The 19,303-nt window shown below is 47.4% G+C and overlaps 1 protein-coding gene across 3 annotated transcripts in view; it reads right to left on the bottom strand.

The window, feature by feature from the left end:
• Positions 1–19,303, bottom strand: part of LOC119382355 (ruvB-like 2) — a 240,933-nt gene that overhangs the window by 178,636 nt on the left and 42,994 nt on the right. The window lies entirely within an intron of this gene.

The raw sequence follows: 19,303 nt of genomic DNA, 5'->3' as shown, positions 1-19,303 counted from the left end.
TTGATGGCTCAAAGAAGGCAGCTTCGTCACAAATGCCGGCGCAGAACACGGGTAGCAGAAGAGCTGCTGTCGGGGGAATTTCAGTGTCTTCTTTCATGACTAGTTTGTGTGCGGCTTGCAGAGTGTGGTTGTAGGGCTGGTCGTAGAACGGGAAGAGTTCAAGTTCAGACCAGGCACAATTGATAACAGCATGATGACGAGATAAAAAATCCCAGCCAAGTATGATGTCGTGCGAGCAGGATGAAAGGACGATAAACTCAACAATGTAGTGGTCCTTCGCGATGATCTGTCGGGCAGTGCAGGCGGCTATAGGCCGAACAGGTTCTCCATTCGCTGTTCGTAAGGACATCTTATCAAGAGGCGTGGTCACTTTTCGAAGCTTGCGGCAAAGTTTGGCATCTATAACGGAAACGGCAGCATCGGTATCGACAAGCGCTTAGGCATGAGTACCTTCTACAAAAACTTCGACAATGTTTGACGGCAAAGTTCGAGGACTTGAGCATTTCGACAGTGCAGTTGTATTACTAGCGTTCCCAGATTTCATTCCACGATGTCCAGAAACAGAAATGACAGACATTGTGGCAGCATTAGTGAACATTGGTTTAATACGTGATGTGCAATACTTGAACAGGCAATCGTCAGCATTTCTGGATTAAACGACGTCCGCCGATGAATTGTCACAACACTTTCACATTAACGATTGGCGTAGACATCGCGATCCTCTGCAGAGAGTACGTTTTGCCATCAAGCCGACTAGCATAACAGAAGCTGCATCGGCACCGTGCATGGCATCGTGGCTTACTCAGGATGCACGCACAAGAGCTGTTTCTTCAGCAGAACACAGTGCAGCGTTATACAGTAGACTCTCATTAAACGGAACCTGAAGGGACCAGGAAAATATGTTCTGTTTAGCAGAAGTTCCGTTTATTGAGAGGTGACCAGGGGTGTAGAATACGAAAACGAAACCAATATTGTCAGGCGCACTTGTTCCATTTAAGCAGCAGTTCCGTTTAACAGATTTCCGTTTACTGAGAGGCTACTGTAATTTTTGGTCCGCGTTGAGACTGTCGGCCCCAAGATCAAGCCGCACATGTTTTGACGCGCCGGCAGTGCGACTACCGATGATGCACACCCCCAAACCCGGGACTCTGGCACAGTTTGGTGCAATTTCCATCGATATTATCAGGATGGCGCAGTAAATACAATTTGGTGCACTTTGGCGCAGTTGGTACAGGAGTGGAATCACTGTGTTTGTAAATGAACATGACTTAGCCAATGCCTTAATTACAGTCCCAGAAGAAAAGCTGTGTAAATTTAGCATGCATGCCATTTCTATGCAGAGAGCCATTTTGATGGCGTTTCTGCTTTCAGAACAACCTAGGCCTTGGCTGTGTCATGAAGTGCCTGCTGTTGTGCTTTATGGAGTTATTCGCTCAGATCCTGCTTTACGGGCAAAGATGAAAATACAAGGTGTGCAATTAGTCCTTTGTGCCCAAAATGTAATTTGTGCTGCATAAAATTTTTTGTAATGAGAGGGTTCATATTTAAGGGCAGATGCTACTCGAGACACTTTTGTATTAATATCCACCCTAGAGCAATAAAACTTGGGCTATCTATAGAGCTTTCATTGCGACCAGCAATTATATGGACACTCTCGGCTGATTTTTGCCGTCGCCGTCATGCCCCGGATATGTATATGTAGGTATATATACATAAAAAAGGCACAAAGAAAATAAAGCAGAAGAAAAAAAATTCTGAAGTACCCGACCGCGAATTCGAACCAGCAACCCCTCGTTCCCCAGCGCGCTGCGTTAGACAACTCAACCACACGCCATGTATGCGGCAGCGAAATAACGGCGAGCTATTTATATACAGCATGTACGGCTGGTGGTAAGCAAATCTCGGAGGTGCTTGAGCGTGTTTTCTATCACGCAACGCTCCTAATTTTCTTTCAATTTGAAAACTGCCCTTGAGACACGCATGACAAAGTACTCACTCGTGATGTGGAAGGAAAAAAAAAACAACGAAGAACACCATGCACACTTTCCATCAGACGACCCTGTGTGGCTGGAGACGCAGGAAAGGAGAAGTCTTCTTGTTCTTCTAGCACCTTGATGATGATAAATGTGCATGCACTCGCGCCTTGATGATGATAGTGCGGAGCACTTTAGGGGGCCGAGGCTGTCGTCGCTTGGCGTAACGCAGGCAAAACCACGTATAAAAATATAAAAAAGGATGCAAGCAATAAATAGAAAGAGAGAGAAATAATGGAAAAAAGCAAGAAAGAGAAAGAAATAGATAAAGAGAGAGGAAGAAATAAACAGAAAGTGAGAAAAAAAACGGTAAAAGAGAAAGAGAAGGCAAGAGAAGAGGAAAGAAGGAGAAAAACCGAAGGGAAACGAAGAAGGCTGCCCAGCTCCACACTTACTTTAGGACCCCTGGTGCAAAGCTGCCGTAATTTTTTTCGATTATACGACACTGGTATTATACCCCTCAAAGTCTTGTAATCTGGGTTCCACTGTATAATCAAAACGTCCGATGTAGCGTTATTTCACTAATAAAGGTGAATAAATGTATATCACAATGATGCTAATAATGACTAGCCTGGATCACTCTACTAGTTCTAAACAGTACAAAAGAAAAAAAAAGCTCATCTTAAATAAAGTTTTGCATCCAGTCATCCATCACAACACGCAATAAACTCTCACCACAGCGGTTGAGATTTCTCCAGTACATCTGGAAGTACAGCGGACCATGATAATTAGGCAAAATGAGTCCGTTTTATCCGAAGTCTGTAATTTCCAAACTTCGCAGGGGGGGCGGGGAGGGGGGGGGGTTGCACGGCTGTGTGACGATTCTTTTGATTTTTGCTCAGTAGTATGGGGCAGGCTAGTTCTGCTGATACATGCTGAATGTATTCGACAGCATGGTTACAAAATACTTCAATCACCAGCAGCAGTAATTAACAAAACTGAAGCACAATATCAACTTAACCCTTTGAGACGCTATGTACACAATTGTGTAGACCACTTGTTTTTGCTATTTGTATCGACAAGGGGCTAAGAAAGAGCAAGATACATTGAGCTTTGGATGAATTGAACCTCCTGCGTAATAAATTTCTCTTCATTTAGCTACATTTTGCAGTGTACTGTTGCATATGATCACTTTACTGAAGGCACTACCATATTCGATGAGTCATTCGACGTGCCGCTTCCCGCGCTCCACGTCAAAAGTATAATTTTTCTTTGCTCAACATGGACGTAACCGAAAAAGAATTTGCATGATATTTCTAGCCTGAGGTTTCTTTCGATTTATGCAAAAACACAGCATGAATGGCTTCAATAGATATTTAATTACAAAGTGATTAGGAATGATTACTATAACGCATATAAATTAACGTATTCCGACATTATTTTTGTTCCAATATAATATCGAATGCCTTGAAATAACACTGTATCGATTTGACGCATTTACAGACAGTTTTTCATAGGCGGCGTCTGAAAGGGTTAATGAGCGAGTGCTGTTACAATAGGTGCAGGGCGCTATGTGGCCCCTGCACAGCGGCAGAGCTTAGCCCGATAATAAAACGTTTCTAGCAGACTTTTTCAGCCACTTTTGTTGATCGGCTTGGAATAAATTTGTTCTTATTTGTGCAGACGGGAAGGCATATCCGCTTAAATGGGGCCGCCTATTGGCCGCTGGGAGCTGTTGCTCCCCGCACAGCCTCCACGGCTCGCTGGACGGCCCCAAGTTGGTCTGAGAGTTCTGCACTGAGCAGCACCAAGGCACCTCTCACATTAATATTCTAATTTGACAGTGGAACTCACCTGCTTGGAGCACTGGAACGCCTTACTTTCAAAACTTTGGTCACAATGTCTAACAACGTTACTGCAATCAGTAATGAACTGCACTAGAGTGCCTCTTTGGGCCAGTTGGTAGATTTTCAACGATACGAGAAACAGCGCAGAACACGAACGTTTCGCAGTAAGGGACGTTTTGCAGAAACACTAACGTTAATGCAAAACACAGACGTTTAACGCAAAACACAAACAAAAAGCCTTTATTTACATTTATCTCAAAAAGAAATTTGTGACAAGAGATTCACGAGGCAAGCACCCTTGAGCGATGATGCAATCCCTTTGCGAAGCATTTCAGTCAGCTGCAAACACTTGAACGCTGCAGTCTTGCTGCAGCTGGACGTGTTCCTTCACTTCATCTATGCAGTCAATCACTTCCTGCGAAGTCAGCCTGACTGCAGAGGACTCACTTTCTTGCTCGCTGTCGTTGTCTGATGACAGCTAAGAACGGCCTTCAATCGTCGCTCTCACCTTCTTGTCACTCAGCTGCTCGTTATCGATGACGCCGTTGTCAAATGTGACAAAGTCAGAGAAGCTGTCTGCTCCAAATGCCTCCATGACTTGAGGCCACACTGACGGGTCTGATGGTTTGTCTTCTGGTGATGTTTCATCATCTGGGACGGATGACTCTTCTTCAGCACTGCCATCATTTTGCTGAAACCCAGCCTTCCTGAAGCAATTTTTAATTACTTCACCTTTGACTTGCTGCCAAAAGCTCGCCAATACCTCGACAGGAAATATGACGTCTATCTTCGACTCCCAATCATTTTGCATGCGAAGAGCAGGTGTTCGACAAGGCGAGTACGGTAGGCTGCTTTCCCAGAGTGCACGACTCCTTGTCGATCGGCTGAAGCACTGAGGTCGCGTTTGGTGGAAAGTAGGGCCACCTGAACTGCTTCAAGCTGGGTGGCTTCATGGTGGCTGGAGCAGCTGTCCGAAAAGAGCAGAACCTTACTCTTCTGCTTGATCATTTCCCAGTCGAACTGCAATAACCAGGCATTGAGGATTTCCTCATCATCCATGCTTTTGTGTTTAACTGGCATGTTCTTTACGTGCCACAAGGCGCGAGGCTGTTTGGCTTTTCCAATCACCGACAGTTTTTTTTCCTCCGTGACGTTCATGTTGCAACAAAACAACACGCTCAAACGCTCCTTGCACTGCTAACCACCATGACAGTAGCTGCTGGAAACCGTGTACATTCTGTTTGGCTTGGCCTTATAAAATAGATCACTTTCGTCTGCATTGAATATGTCCTTCTATCGTACCTGGCAAGAAGCGCTGGTGGCTCATTGGTCTGCCATTCAGTGACGGCGTCAATACTCACACTGCTGCGTTCACCGCAAACTTGCATGAATGTGATGACATGACTCGCCTTAAAGCGCTCCAGCCATCTGTTGCTGAAACTGACACCGTCGTGTCCAAGGACCACGGCTAGTTGCTCTAATAGTGATTGCTATTTGATTCGCACCGGAATTTTACTATTTGAAGTATTTGAACTTCCAGAAAATAAATTTAACAACGAAAAATCGACGTGCAGTGTGCTTGGTCTTGCCTTTTTGGGGCGCCGACGTGTGAAACTGCTAGCCGCTTCCACCAGCGCTCACTGCCCGACGAGCTTGGTCGAGGGATCCGCTGCTGATGCGTAGAATCCACATCCGACGGTTCCGAGGAGCCACTGGACGGTGCGATTTGTTGTTTGTGACGAAGCACCTCGCGGCTTCTTTGCTTTCGCATGTTCGATAGCGTGATGTTATTGTCTGCAAAGTTCAGATTCGTCTCACACATCGGCACCGTAGGCGGAGTTAGGCCTAGCCACGACTCTGAGCAGTAAGCTTGGTCGCAGTGTTCGTGGCCGCGGTGCCCGATACTTCAAAGTACATCATGCTTGATCGCGACTGTACAGCAACAGTACAGTGACGGCATCAGCTTAGTTGGCGATGTGCTGCACACAACTATAAATGATCGGCTTCACACAGCAGCAAGTGCTGCTTATCGGCGGTGATGTGTGTGCGCATCGTTTACGTGCGTGCGCACACGCATCGGGGAAAGCCGGACGAGTCATCCGCTCTTCCGCCACTGTGTTCCGCGTCACCGTTTTGAAACGCTCCATGGGAGAGAGCTGTATTCTATTCTGCATTTTGCCGGTATCAGCGGCGCTCATCACGAGACGCAAATTTGCAAGTGGCGGTTGGCACGTAGTTAAGCGGGGTTCGCGGCAGGTACCGAATGTAGTTGCGAGAGCCTGGGCGCATACCAAGATACCTGATAAGTGTACTGGGAGGCATCAAAGCTATTTCGAATGTGGCTGTGGCGATTTGACCACTTGAGTGGAATAAAAAAGTATGAGTTCGTTTTTTCGGACTGCCCGATTTTCGGACGAATCCACGGTCCCTAGGGATTCCGAAAAATCGGACATTGACTGTATTGCCATTTTAGACGTCATCAAACATTGAGCTTTCCCTCTGACATATATTGTTATTTGCCTTTAGTGTCCCTTTCACTTCGAAGTATTCGAAAAATATTAGAAAATTTCGATTTGCACTCAAACTATTCGAATTCGCTTCACACCCAAAATTTTGCTATTCGCACAGCTCTGGTTGTTTCACTTATTCGCCTCGTGCACCTCCAATGGCAGCGCTGCAAACAGCACTCCGGTGACTCAAAGGCAGGGTTTCAGCTTTTGTCGTCTGCTAGGCTCTGGCTAGAACAGCAGCATTTTCGTTATAATTCACTCACGTCACACGGCGTTCCTCGACTACTAGCTGTATTTTCTTGTAATGATAGTTCTTTAGATGGCCGCTAGTATTACAGGAGGTTAAGAAATGTTAACAATTAACGTATCTTCTATATATAAACAGCCATCGTGGTCAGGATCCTGCCACCAAGTTCGTAGCGTCACTCACTGGGCTGGATGGCGTCGTAATAGCTTACGTGAAAGCACCAACGTGCTGCCAAGCAAGGTAAAGAGAGTCTACGCTGCTTTGGAAGTGAAGCGTGATCAATTTTACGGCTTATTCGCAAAAGTTAGCATTATGTAAACAGACTTGAACGAAGGTTCACACTCGCACTCCCAGTTGTGCATGTACACAAAACGTTTTCCTACAAAATAAAATTGATAACTTCATCGACCAGCGGGTTATTGCGGACAACTAGCGTAGATTGGGCGAGTTGGATGTGTTGTATATTGTAATATGCTTTGTTCTGTTGTATGGCGCCAGGGGGCGCCGCCATTTGATATATATAAACACCCTCGCTACAGCCGAGGGTAAGTTGGGCGTGGTGTGGAACTGTGTGTGTGTCGTTCCTTTTCGGAGCACCACAGGTGCTCGGTGCCTTTCCATTGCAAACACTACAATGGCGCAGTCAACATGCGTTTTGAAAGCCTTCCACCCTCCGCCGCTCGCCAACGGCAACCAGCAGCCATGAAGCAAATCATCGGCAACACCAGATGCGGCGATACCCTTTCGGTCCGCTTGCTTGCATCGCACCCTCGCTCTTCGGCAGCCCTCGCTCTAAGCGCATCGCCGCTTATCGCGCCGCAGAGAGCGAGCCACCGCCCCCAGGAAGGTCAGCGAAACGCCAGGTGATAACGTAACGCCACACAGCTGTGACATGGCCGACTTGATAGGAAAGCCGCCCGGGTTTTGGAACCATCCGGGAACACCAACAGTACCGTGGACGCGGTGGCTTGAAGATTTTGAAACTTATTTGCTTGCCGCTGGCGGCGAAAGTTTTTCCGCGGAACGCAAAGCCGCACTTCTGAAAACACTGCTTGGAGCCGAAGGTCAGAGGCAGGCACGGGTTGCACTCGCCGCGGCATCGGAAACGCCGGGATCAACCAAAGACGCCTACTCCTCATTGGTGCAAACGCTAACGGCCAAGTTCAGCCCTCCAGAGGCAGTAGCCACAGCCAGACTCTCGTTTCGGAACCTCACGCAAGGTGAGTCTCCACCCCAGGATTTTCTCTTCGAATTGCAAGATACAGCTAACCAGTGCGACTTCGGTGAACTGAAGGACCAGATGCTGCTCGAACAATTACTCATTGGATTGACTTCTACGCGACTACGGGAACGGTTGCTTGTCGAGGAGGCCACGCTTACGTTTGAGAAGGCCGTGAAGATCATCAACGATGCCGACCGCGACCAGCGTCGCCTCAAAGAATACGAGCCTGAAGCGCTTGTACAGCTAAACACAGCGCCACATCAAAGTTCGGCGCAGCGCCGTCCTTTGCCGCGGGTTGTCACACCTTCTACCGAGCCTCGCCCTTGGCAACTCGCTGCACCTTCGTCGACGTGTCAGCATTACAACCGGCCACCCCAGTCTGCAACTGGCTGCCCCAACTGTGGCTATCAGCATGCTCCTACTCAGAACTGCCCCACGCGCGGCAAGGTTTGCTACCAGTGTTCCAAGAGGGGACATTTTGCCACTGTGTGTCGCAGCAGACCCTTCGCGCGGTCACCACCAGCATGGCATCAGCAAGCCTCCAGTCCCTCCAGGCCTAGGCGTTCGGATCACGCCGAGTCTATGGCCCTGTCAGACACCCAACCGGACCTCCGCACACCGGGATTTTACGCCGATGTTGAGGTGAACGGAAAGCCTTTATCTTTATTTGTAGACACTGGCTCGTCAGTTTCCATTCTGTCTAAAGAATTGTTTACGCGTATTTTGTCCAACCGTCAGGTTCTGATTGCAGACTGGTAGCTCCACCTAAAAAACTGAAAGATTATTCAGGGACTATCGTTCCACTTCTCGGTGTTTTCAAGCTCTGGTAACGTTCCGAAATAGCACTACTGAGATACTGTTCTACGTTGTAAGCAATGGACGATCCCTTCTTGGTATTTATGCAACCCACAAACTTAATATGATTCTTGCAGGCGACAGCCTTCAATGCTGCGGCACCAGCACGCAGCCAATTCCAGTGAATCCCGAGTTTTCTGCGGGCGCACCGGCCTCGCCTCCCCGTGAGTTGCCACGAGTGCCATCTAACACATCGCAAAACATCACATCAGGTACGGTGGGCCACCTACCAGACAGATTCAATCATTTTGAACACTTGTTTACTCCCGGCCTTGGCCTCGTACATGGTGTCACCCATCAGGTCAGGATACGTCCTGAAGTCTCACCACAACGCTTAAAGCTCAGGCGGCTGCCTCTCACATTGCGCGAACCAGTCAAACAGGAAATAGAGAACTTATTACGACAAGACATCATAGAGCGCGTCTCGGCATCAGAATGGGTGTCTCCCATTGTGCTTGTTCGCAAACAGAACGGAGCCATTCGAATGTGTGTGGACCTGCGCGCACCTAACCAGGCCATCATTGTTGATAGCTTCCCGTTGCCTCATGCAGAAGACCTGCTGCAGTCTCTTCAGGGTGCTAAATGGTTTTCAAAGTTAGATCTCGCCTCGGCCTATCACCAGGTAACACTACATGAAGACAGTCGCGACTTGACGACCTTTGTAACGCATGAGGGCCTTTTCCGTTTTAAGCGAGTGTGTTTTGGGCTCGCTTCCGCTCCTTCTGCGTTTCAACAACTCATGCACCAAATTCTGTCGGGCTGTTCTGGTGTCAAATTTTACATTGACGACATCATCGTTTTCGGTAGCACGCAAAAGGAACATGATGACAATCTGGGAAAAGTTCTCACTCGGACTGCTTCCTCAGGGTTAAAGCTAAATGACAAGTGCGTCTTTGATGTCCAAGAACTGTCATTCATCAGACACAAGGTTTCCGCTCAGGGCATATCCCCCCTTGAGAAGAATGTTCAGCAGGTTGAGACCTTTAGCCGCCCTTCCAATCCGACCCAACTGCGCTCTTTTCTTGGGTTGACGGAATATTATTCCAAGTTTGTGCCACACATGGCCCACGTAGTGGAGCCACTTCGTCAGTTGCTGTGTAAAGATGTCCCATTCAACTGAGATGTGGCTGCTGAAAATAGTTTTCAGCAGGTAAAAAAGTACCTCCGTGATGCGCCCATTTTATCACTGTTTGACCCGACTCTTCCTATTGTGGTGTCCACAGATGCCTCGGATTACGGGCTTGGTGCTGTTTTGCAACAGACCGATGGAGAAAACACTCGAACTACAGTAGACTCCCGTTAAGACGAACTCGAAGGGACCGCGGTCATCTGTTCGTCTTATCAGGAGTTCGGCTTATCAGAAGTGCCCCCAAAAAGAGACATGCTAACATGCCAAGTGCCTCCAAATATGTTACTTGAAAACACTGAATGGAGTAGACTTACAATGGGGGGCAAAAAGACAAGAAAAAGCATTTATTTGGCTCATCTAGATAAAGACTATGCCTTCAAGCAGAGTATTTACACGAATCTTACGAGCACCCGATTTCGCGTGCTCAAAAATAAAAATGCTCGTGAAGATATTTGCTACCACATTTTAATGATAAAACTGTAACACGCTCTTATGTTGACGATTAGAAAAAAATTGAGACAAGCACAACTTTCCTTCAAAGAATGTAAAATTTATTGTCCTGGCAGTTCGTTTTCTTCTGTGAGCCTGTTTTGCTGGCTCTAAGATCACTTCTGGATACACCTCAGTCGCGTGCTGTTGCCTTGACAAAGTCATTATACGCTGAGTTGCTTAAGAAAGTCTGCAAGGTTTTCTTCGAGGTCCGGATATTTTCCCGTTTTTGGCCCGTAGTAACTTTTCCTGATCGACGTGCAGCTGAAGATATCCCATCGGGCTACTCACGGTCACAAGCCTCGCCACGAAAAAGACACAACGCAGCTATATTCACTGTGCAAAATGGCCTTCCTTCGTCGTGCGCTTCCATAATCAAAATGGCTCATCACAATTTGCACTTCACTGGGAAGATTGAACGCGCACAGGGCGAGCCAACGCGAATTGACCACAAAATACACGTGCTCGGCCGCCATTGTGTGATGGCGATGACAATGCACCTACCCCTCTGACGGGAGTGCGCCGCGATCGATCGTGGTTTCGGTTTCGTGCTCGATTGTAATGCACAGACCATTTTTGTTCCTGTTGTCGCGTTCTTTTTTTTTTCCCCCAATCCCCTTGCGTTTGCCCCTCTGACCACGGCGGAGAGGCTCCAAGCTCTTGTGTTCTTCTGTTCTCCTTTGTACTCCAGCTGGGAAACCGAAGAACGGGGGGGGAATACAAAAGGACGCAATGGCTTGGGGGTCCAAGTTGTAAATCCCCCTACTCTTTTTGTTGCTTTCTTTGCTGATAAAGCCCACACCTTCCCCACCCACAGGCTGGGGGTGAGAGGGGATACCGGCTTTATCCGCCCACAGTTCTTTTTCATTTATCTCGCCTGAATGCCCCACCAAGACTGCAGTGTTCGTTTAGCATTGTTGATCACCGCGAAAGTTCGTCTTAACAGAAGAGTACAGTTGGGCGGTTCGTCTTAAGCGAATTTTTTTTGCATTGAGTCTATGGGAAACCAAACAAATGGTCCCGTGTTGTTCGGTATAAGCGAGAATTCGTCTTAACCGAGTTCGTCTTAACGGGAGTTCACTGTATTCAGTTTGCTTCTCATTCTCTTTCTCCAGCTGAACGCAGGTACTCCACTGGCGAAAAGGAAGCTTTGGCTTGTTTATGGGCTTGCGAAAAGTGGCATGTCTACCTCTGGGGAAGAAAGTTCACACTTTTGACGGACCACCAGGCACTGGCTACTTTTTTGTCTGAAAAGGGCTCTGGGAGGAAACCACTGAGAATAGGTAGGTGGACAGCTCGTCTTCTCAACTACACATTCACCGTCCAGTACCGCAAAGGCGAGCAGAATAAGGTAGCAGATGCCCTCTCTCGCAACCCCCTTGACACTTCTGAACCCTCCTTTGCTTTTGAGGAGGAAGTAGTCGCCCAGGTTGAGGCCATGATATCCAAGCTTGAAGTACAACAGGCCACGACCTGTAACACAGCACTGAGACAAGTCATGGAATATACGATAAATAGCTGGCCCGCAAGGAAGCAACTTCCTAAAGAACTTCATCCATACTATGAGGTCAGAAGCGAACTTTCGGTGGTAGATAGCATCCTACTGAGAGGGGACCAAGTTGTCCTTCCCAGCCAACTACAGAAACAAGCGCTCGCACTCGCACATGCAGGACACCCCGGCATAGTGAGAATGCAAGACCTGATTCGCTGCACATACTGGTGGCCAGCTTTTCGCAAACATGTCGAGCAGTATGTAAGCGACTGTCAAATTTGCAACAGTGCTGACAAGTCGGCCAAAAGTCAACAGGGGCCCATAGAGCCGACCGAATACCCTCCCCGACCCTGGGTGAAGGTGGCTGTAGACATAATGGGTCCATTTCATTCAGCCCCTCAAGACTGTCGGTACGCCATAGTCATGGTAGACTACTACTCGAAGTGGCCCGAGGTGATGTTCACATCATGTGTAACCAGTCAATCTGTAATAGGCTTTTTAACGTCAGTTTTTTCCAGAGAGGGACTGCCCGAGGAAATCGTCACTGATAATGGCCCCCAGTTCACCTCTGTGGAATTCGAAACGTATCTCACTACCGAGGGAATCAAGCACATCAGATCTTCACTTTATTTCCCTCAATCTAACGGGCAGGTTGAGCAGTTTAACCGCGTTCTCAAGTCATTCATTCAGTGTGCCCTTCAGGAACAAAGGCCTCTAAAAAGGACTGTTCTCGACTACGTCGCAATATATCGAACCATTCCGCACACTGCAACTAAGTTGTCTCCGTTTTACTTGCTGCGTGGTCGCCAACCGCGAACGCGTTTGCATATTGTAGGTTTCTCCGCGCACAGTTTTTATGAGAACCCATATAACGAGTACCAGGAACTGCGTCAGCGTGTTGAATGCTATCAGCGTAAAATGCAGGAGGATGCTAATCGCAGACGTCCTGCCTACCACAATTCCTTTCAACCTGGTGACCAAGTACGGGTGCATCAGAAAGGACAAGGAAAAGCGTCCTCCCAGTATTCACGCCCTAGGGTAATTTATTCCAAGGTAGCCTGTAACACTTATCATCTGAATGACAGCACTACCTGGCATGCATCAAAGCTCTCCAAGAGCACACTGAAAGAGCCCCCAACACAGTCACCACAATGGTACGATTATCCGATACCGATACCCCAAACAGACAGTGTGCCACCTTCGTTGCCACCTCCTGTGCCACCCACTGTGTCACCGCCTGTAAGTCTGCAGGTACCTCGAGACACCCAAGATGCGCAGCTTCGGCAAGACGTGGAGTCATCAGAGTCCCGCCAACGATCGTCGTCCCACACGTCACGACATCAACCACTACACCGATCGGCACAGCCTCAGCGAGAGCGCCGGCGTCCACAGTACCTGGAAGACTACATAGCGTAATTCTTTTGTGAAGGGGAGGAGAAATGTTGTACAGTCGACGTCCGATTTCCCGGACGCCCGAAATTCCGGACATGCCTGATTTCCCGGACTCATCTGTGGCACCGTCAAGTTCCCCGTAGAGTCAATGTATTAAAAAGTCCGAAATTCCGGACGCCTATAGCCTTCGCCATCCGATTTCCCGGACTTTTTACTGTTAACCGCCGACCCAAAGTCACCACCGACGCCGCCATTTTAGTTGTTTTCATTTTCATATCCTTGAACCCACCATATTCGCATCGCAGGTGTGGCCAGCACCGTCACACCGCACCGCGCCGCGGCTGCCGTAACCTCGAAACCGCACATGTCAATCCGTTGCCAGCCGTAGCTTAGCCAAGCCAAACCTCACTGTGTTCGTTTACGTGTTGTTTTGTCAGCTGTGCCAGCTCTGCGGTCGTGTCTGCGGTTGATCGTTTGCTGCTGCGCGCTACCTTCAGTGATCACGTTTCCCGACCTTCAGCATCCACCGAGTTCCTAGCTGTTTCGTGCTGCGCTTTTCGTCGAGCAGATTCGCCGTTTACAGCAATGGCACCGACTGCTCCTTCGTCTTCGTCCGCGCCTTCGAAGCGCACAAAGCCACCTCGTAGGCTCACGATGACGAACTGCCATCCGCGGACGTTGCCTTCGACGATCTGCGCGCTGGCGGCGTGTTGATTCCAGCCGAGATAACCCTTGAGAGCTTCGCCGACGCTGACAAAGACCTCGAGCTATGTGCGGAGTTGACCGATGATGAAATCATTCATCAAGTTACGGAGGATTCCGATGACTCCGACACCGAGAACGAAGAGCCAGCTCCTACACAGCCAACGAGCTCGGAGTTGACGCGAGCACTGATGACACTGTGATTGGTGTACAGCGGCAACATGACGTTGACTGAAATTGAGGCAGACATAATCGCGGGCAAGCGTACCGTGCAAAAGAAAATAAGCGACTTCTTTGCGCCCAAGTGCTGACCTATGAGGTAGTGCCGGCCACGTCGTATTTTTTTTAATAAACGGCTCTTTTCAGAGCCACCTAAACGATGCATTGGCTGAATTGCTATGGGAATCTTGTACTCCGGCCGTGACCCTATCCGTCAGCGAAAAATACTGACCAAAAAGGTGCGTTTTCACGTGCATTTGTTTTTCCGGACTGCCCGATTTTCCGGACGTTTTCGCAGTCCCTTGAGGGTCCGGGAAATCGGACGTCGACTGTATATTGTAATATGCTTTGTTCTGTTGTATGGCGCCAGGGGGCGCCGTCATTTGATATATATAAACACCCTCGCTACAGCCGAGGGTAAGTTGGGCGTGGTGTGGAACTGTGTGTGTGTCGTTCCTTTTCGGAGCACCACAGGTGCTCGGTGCCTTTCCATCGCAAACACTACAGGATGCACATTAAAACTTGTTACAGTATAAATTCGTTACAACGGATCTGTTTGCAACAGACATTCGGGTACTACATACCAATTTTCGGCATTATGACGACCTCCAGTTTGTTCCATTGACTGAGCTTCGTTTACAACGAATCCTGGTACAACAGACATTCGGATATACAGTATAACCTCGTTATAACAGATCTGTTTACAACAGACATTCAGATATTACATACCATTTTGCAAATCAGTTCTGTGGAATCCCGCAAGGTGGCGGAAGGATTAAGAAAGGGAAAATAGACAACCACTCGTTGTCCGGGGACGTTGTCGTCCCCGGACCAGGACGAATTTTTCGACAACTAAGAGGCTTTATTTCTGAGAAATCCGTATGGTTTTCGTTGCGGCTTCGTGCTACGAACGGGTGGTTGTCTATTTTCCCTTTATTACATACTATTTTGCGGCGTTATGCCGACCTCCGTATTTGTTCCATTGATTGAGCTTCGTTTACAACGGATTCTGGTACAACGGACATTCGGATATAATTGACTAAAATGTCAGGCCAGCAAGGTGGTCAGGACTCTTTTAGAGCGGACTTTTCTACCATGGACATACCAAATTCAATAACTTCCAACTTCAAATATCGCTGAGCATACTTTCGGGACGGGAACATCGCGCTGCGGATATCGACGTACCGATTTAAGAATGAAAACCGCCGATCTCCGGTCTGTCAATGTTCAGCTACATATATGCCTAGCTGTAGCGACAAAAAATCGGCGCGCAGCATGCTTCGTGTTGTGTTTTGAGACGCTGATGCGCGAAATTGCTAGTCGCTGCCACCGCTTCTTCGAGCGGTCGCTGCGCTCGAGCTTGGCCAGGGGGTCCTCTGCCGATGCACAAAATGCCCATCCGCGGTTCTGAGGAGCCAGCGGATGATGTGATTCGTTGCTTGCAACGAAGGACATTGTGGCTTCTTCACTTTCGCATGTCCGCTAGCGCGATGTTCTTGGCCGCAAAGTTCGGATTTGTCTCGTACATTGGCATGGTGAGCGGAGTTAGGCCTAGCCAAGACATCGAGTAGAAAGCTCAGTTGCGATGTGCGTGGCCGCGGTGCCGATGTTTCAAAGTACGCCATTCTTGAGTGCGAGTACAAAGAATTGTCCTGCGGTGGTCTTCGTCATAAGCTCCGAAGTGCTGATAAGAAGAACCTCTAACAGCGGGTCCAACGAGTCAACGCTATTACAGTCGCACGTCTTCAATGTTCTACGCACGTCTGCGATGTTCGCGACGAGTGCGGCGCGCTATCGTAATCTGATAATTGAGCTTCCACTCGCAGCTGCCAAACTAAAGCGTTCTAAATTATAGTCGACCCGTGAACACAGAATGAGTGAGAATGCTCACAAGTAGCGCAATTTTCGACAGCCACGACCTCGCGACGAACAAGCAACAGAGGACGATCCCGAAGCAACCATCACGGCAGAAGCAGCCATTCGGAGGCCTTGAATTGAACTTGAAAGATGTGCTTTTTCTATGCTTGTTACTGAATGGAGGAGCTAGCTGAAATGGAGAACTTAAACACAGAGAAATGCTCTTTACGACAAGCCCAAAATGGTGGCGGCCGGTTGCGCCGTTGTCGAGCTATAATTTTGAAAAACGCGTTTTTTTTTCTATTTCCGCACTTTTCGCCAAGTCGGCAGCCGCAAAAAACTTTTTATAGCACTTCTACGTAGTTTTCAGTGAAGATATTTTGGGATCAGATAGAAAATGGGCTACAGAAACTGAAAATGCGATTTTCCAATGATCGCATTTTTTTTTTGGTCCCCCGTTAAGAATAAATCCATTCTTTGACCATGTTCGTGACTCGTAATTCTCTCCAATTATAACAGACCCATTCAGTGTTTACATAAAAGTCTGTTGTAACAGTACTTGGATTTTACATACTCCCTTTATAACAGACCAAAATCATCTTCACTATGAGGTCTGTTGTAATGAGGTTATACTGTACACGTACTATCGGCTTCGAATGAAACGCCAGCAGTGGTGCGCGTGCTACAGTTCGCACCTTCATGATTACAGATAGATACGCTCTTGCAGTTTGCCGCTCTTGGGCCAGATTCATGCTTTCGATTGCACAGTGTTGCCTAATCGGGTGGGCGTGCCTGTCAATGGTGATGACAAGACAGCGCGCATTATACAGTTCCTAATGCTCTCCGCTGTTCGTGTTTCATTTGTCACCGATAATACAGCTTGGTAAACAGTAGGGAAAATCGGCAAATGTGTCCAGGAAGAGGAGAAAAAGAGCTCTTTCCCGCCACTCCTTTGGCTGGTTATTGCTATTCTTTACCGTGCTGTAACAAGATTCCATATTTTACGATGAAAGCTTTGGATTCCAGATCGAACACGAAAATTCACCGTCAGCATCCCAAGTCGGCAGCGTCAACAAGAGTGATGCAAAAAAGCATCACACGATGACATCACCTTATGACGTCCCCATGACATCACAGACCGCAACATTTGTGACGTCCTAACGTCACGTCACATGACGACGTCATCACTAGACATCGTCAATAAATAAACGTACATTCCTCTGTGATCGGTGGCTCAATCACGGAGGCAGTGCAAAACCACGTTAAATTCAAAAAGCATTCAGAAGGGGGTGGGGAAGGAACATTACATTGACTGAACAAAAAGAAGACGCCTTCGCCTTCGAGTCGTCTTAGGCAAATGCATAAGGGACCTTGAGAGTCTTTTTAGCGCAGTGACCTCGTCACGCCCTATCAGGAGTCGACTGTTGAGAGTGAATTACACTATTTTACTGCAAATACATCTTACTAACTCTTTCGATGCCAAAGCTTTTTATTTATCGACATTAGTATGACTACACTAATTCTGTTAGCATACTTTCAAACGACCGGTAACGAGTCACCAAACGATGATTTATTAATGGAGGGATTAAGATATGCTGCAAAAAAAAAAATCCGCACAAATATATCACCGTCATGCATCCCCTTTCGACACGTGCTCTCAACCTTTTTATTTCTTGTTTAAACTTCAACTACAGTAGACTCTCAATAAATGAAACTCTCTTAAATGAAATTGCTGCTTAAATGGAACAACTGCCTCTAACATCATTGGTATTTTTCTTGAATTCTGCACCCCTTTTCATCTCTCAGTAAACGAAACTCCTGTTAAATGAAACATATTTTCCTGGTCCCTTCAGTTTTCGTTTAACAGGAGTCTACTGTACTTAAGACACACTTACACAGCAGCTGCTGAAAACTTGGATTTAATGAAAGGTTGTTGCATGTAACGACCATTTAATTTATTTGAATGACATCACATGTCGCTTGTCATGCGCTTAAAACACCGAACAAAGCAACTGAATCGAAGGAGCAGGCTTGGCAACCAAACACGCGCAGCACACGGCGTACGTATATTGCACTTTAACCCTTTGAGGGTCGAATTTTTTAGCGAATCCAGTCCAAAAATGTGTAAATTTTATTGCTGAAATAAATTCTTGAGACGATTCTATTTAAAGGGGTGGTGCCACCAAATTTGTGGCTTGCGCGTTCTTTGCTGTAAGCGTTTCCTATAGCTCCAGGAAGCATGATACACGCACCAAGATTCATGTATTCACGCTAAATAATTTAAAGCGCCATTTGATGTGGACAACTTTCGGTTTCGGTTTCTGGGCGCCGAGGTTGGGCAGTGACGTAGAAGTGTAGGAGGCGTGGTCACGTGACCACACAAGGCTGTGACGCACTTAGCCAGGAAGCGATCGAAACTCGGCGAGTGATGTAGCAACCGATGCTTTGCCGGTACTGTAGTGAATTAGAATAAATTCTAGTTCGCTACAGCCGGCACGTACGTTGCGGAAGTGGCGGAGGTCAGGAGGTCACTCACGTTACTACAGAAGATCTGGTGTGACGTCACTACAACTTTCGTTGCCCATCCTACAGATCTACGTCAGAGTTGGCGCGCTAGCGATGGGTTTCGATCGGGAGAATGGGCATTTAGGTACACTTTGAAAGTGAATTAAAATATATTCTAAATGTTTGCTGTGTCCGACCCTTCGTGTGGAATGTCCTTGCATACAGAGGAAACCCACAACAGACTGGCTATAGCCTCGAAATTTAATGGCACCACCCCTTTAAGAAAAAAATTGTCTTAAACTTTTTTTGTGACCGTAAAGTGACAAAAAAATCATTTTTGTCGTTACATACACATGGTTTATTCGTAGTAAAATCAAGCAAAATTCTAAAAAAACTTTAGTTTTTTAAGATTATATATGCATTGTATTAAACGTAGCTCACAGACATACAAAAATAAGCGCACCAGAGTACTTTTCCGGTTAAAAATGTTCGTGCTCTAACACTAAAATCTTTTCAGCGTGTGATAGTCTTTGAAGCATGGCTCGCCACGCACGCTTTTCAGATGTCACTCCTTGATCGTCATCGGAGTCTGAACTCATCAAAAAATCCTCGTCTGACAAACTGAAATCCAATGAATCAGATTCTGATTCGGCACTTGGGGAATAGTCCGCATCGGAAGAATCGCTGCTCGACTCACCGGCAGCAGAGCAACCGGCGCGCGCTTCCATAGCGTAAGCGAACTGCGTCAGTGAGCGCACGGAAGAAAGCTCTATGGTTGTGCGCCCGTCCGGAAAGCAAAATGAGTGAAAAAAACTACAGTAATCCTTCGTCTTATCGCCAACAAGACGTACGTAGTTAGTTTTT

This window comes from Rhipicephalus sanguineus, chromosome 2 (assembly GCF_013339695.2).
Source record: "Rhipicephalus sanguineus isolate Rsan-2018 chromosome 2, BIME_Rsan_1.4, whole genome shotgun sequence".
In the NCBI taxonomy this organism is placed as follows: domain Eukaryota; kingdom Metazoa; phylum Arthropoda; class Arachnida; order Ixodida; family Ixodidae; genus Rhipicephalus; species Rhipicephalus sanguineus.
Note: the sequence above shows the minus strand (reverse complement) of the source record. Positions and strands in the feature narration are given on the sequence as shown.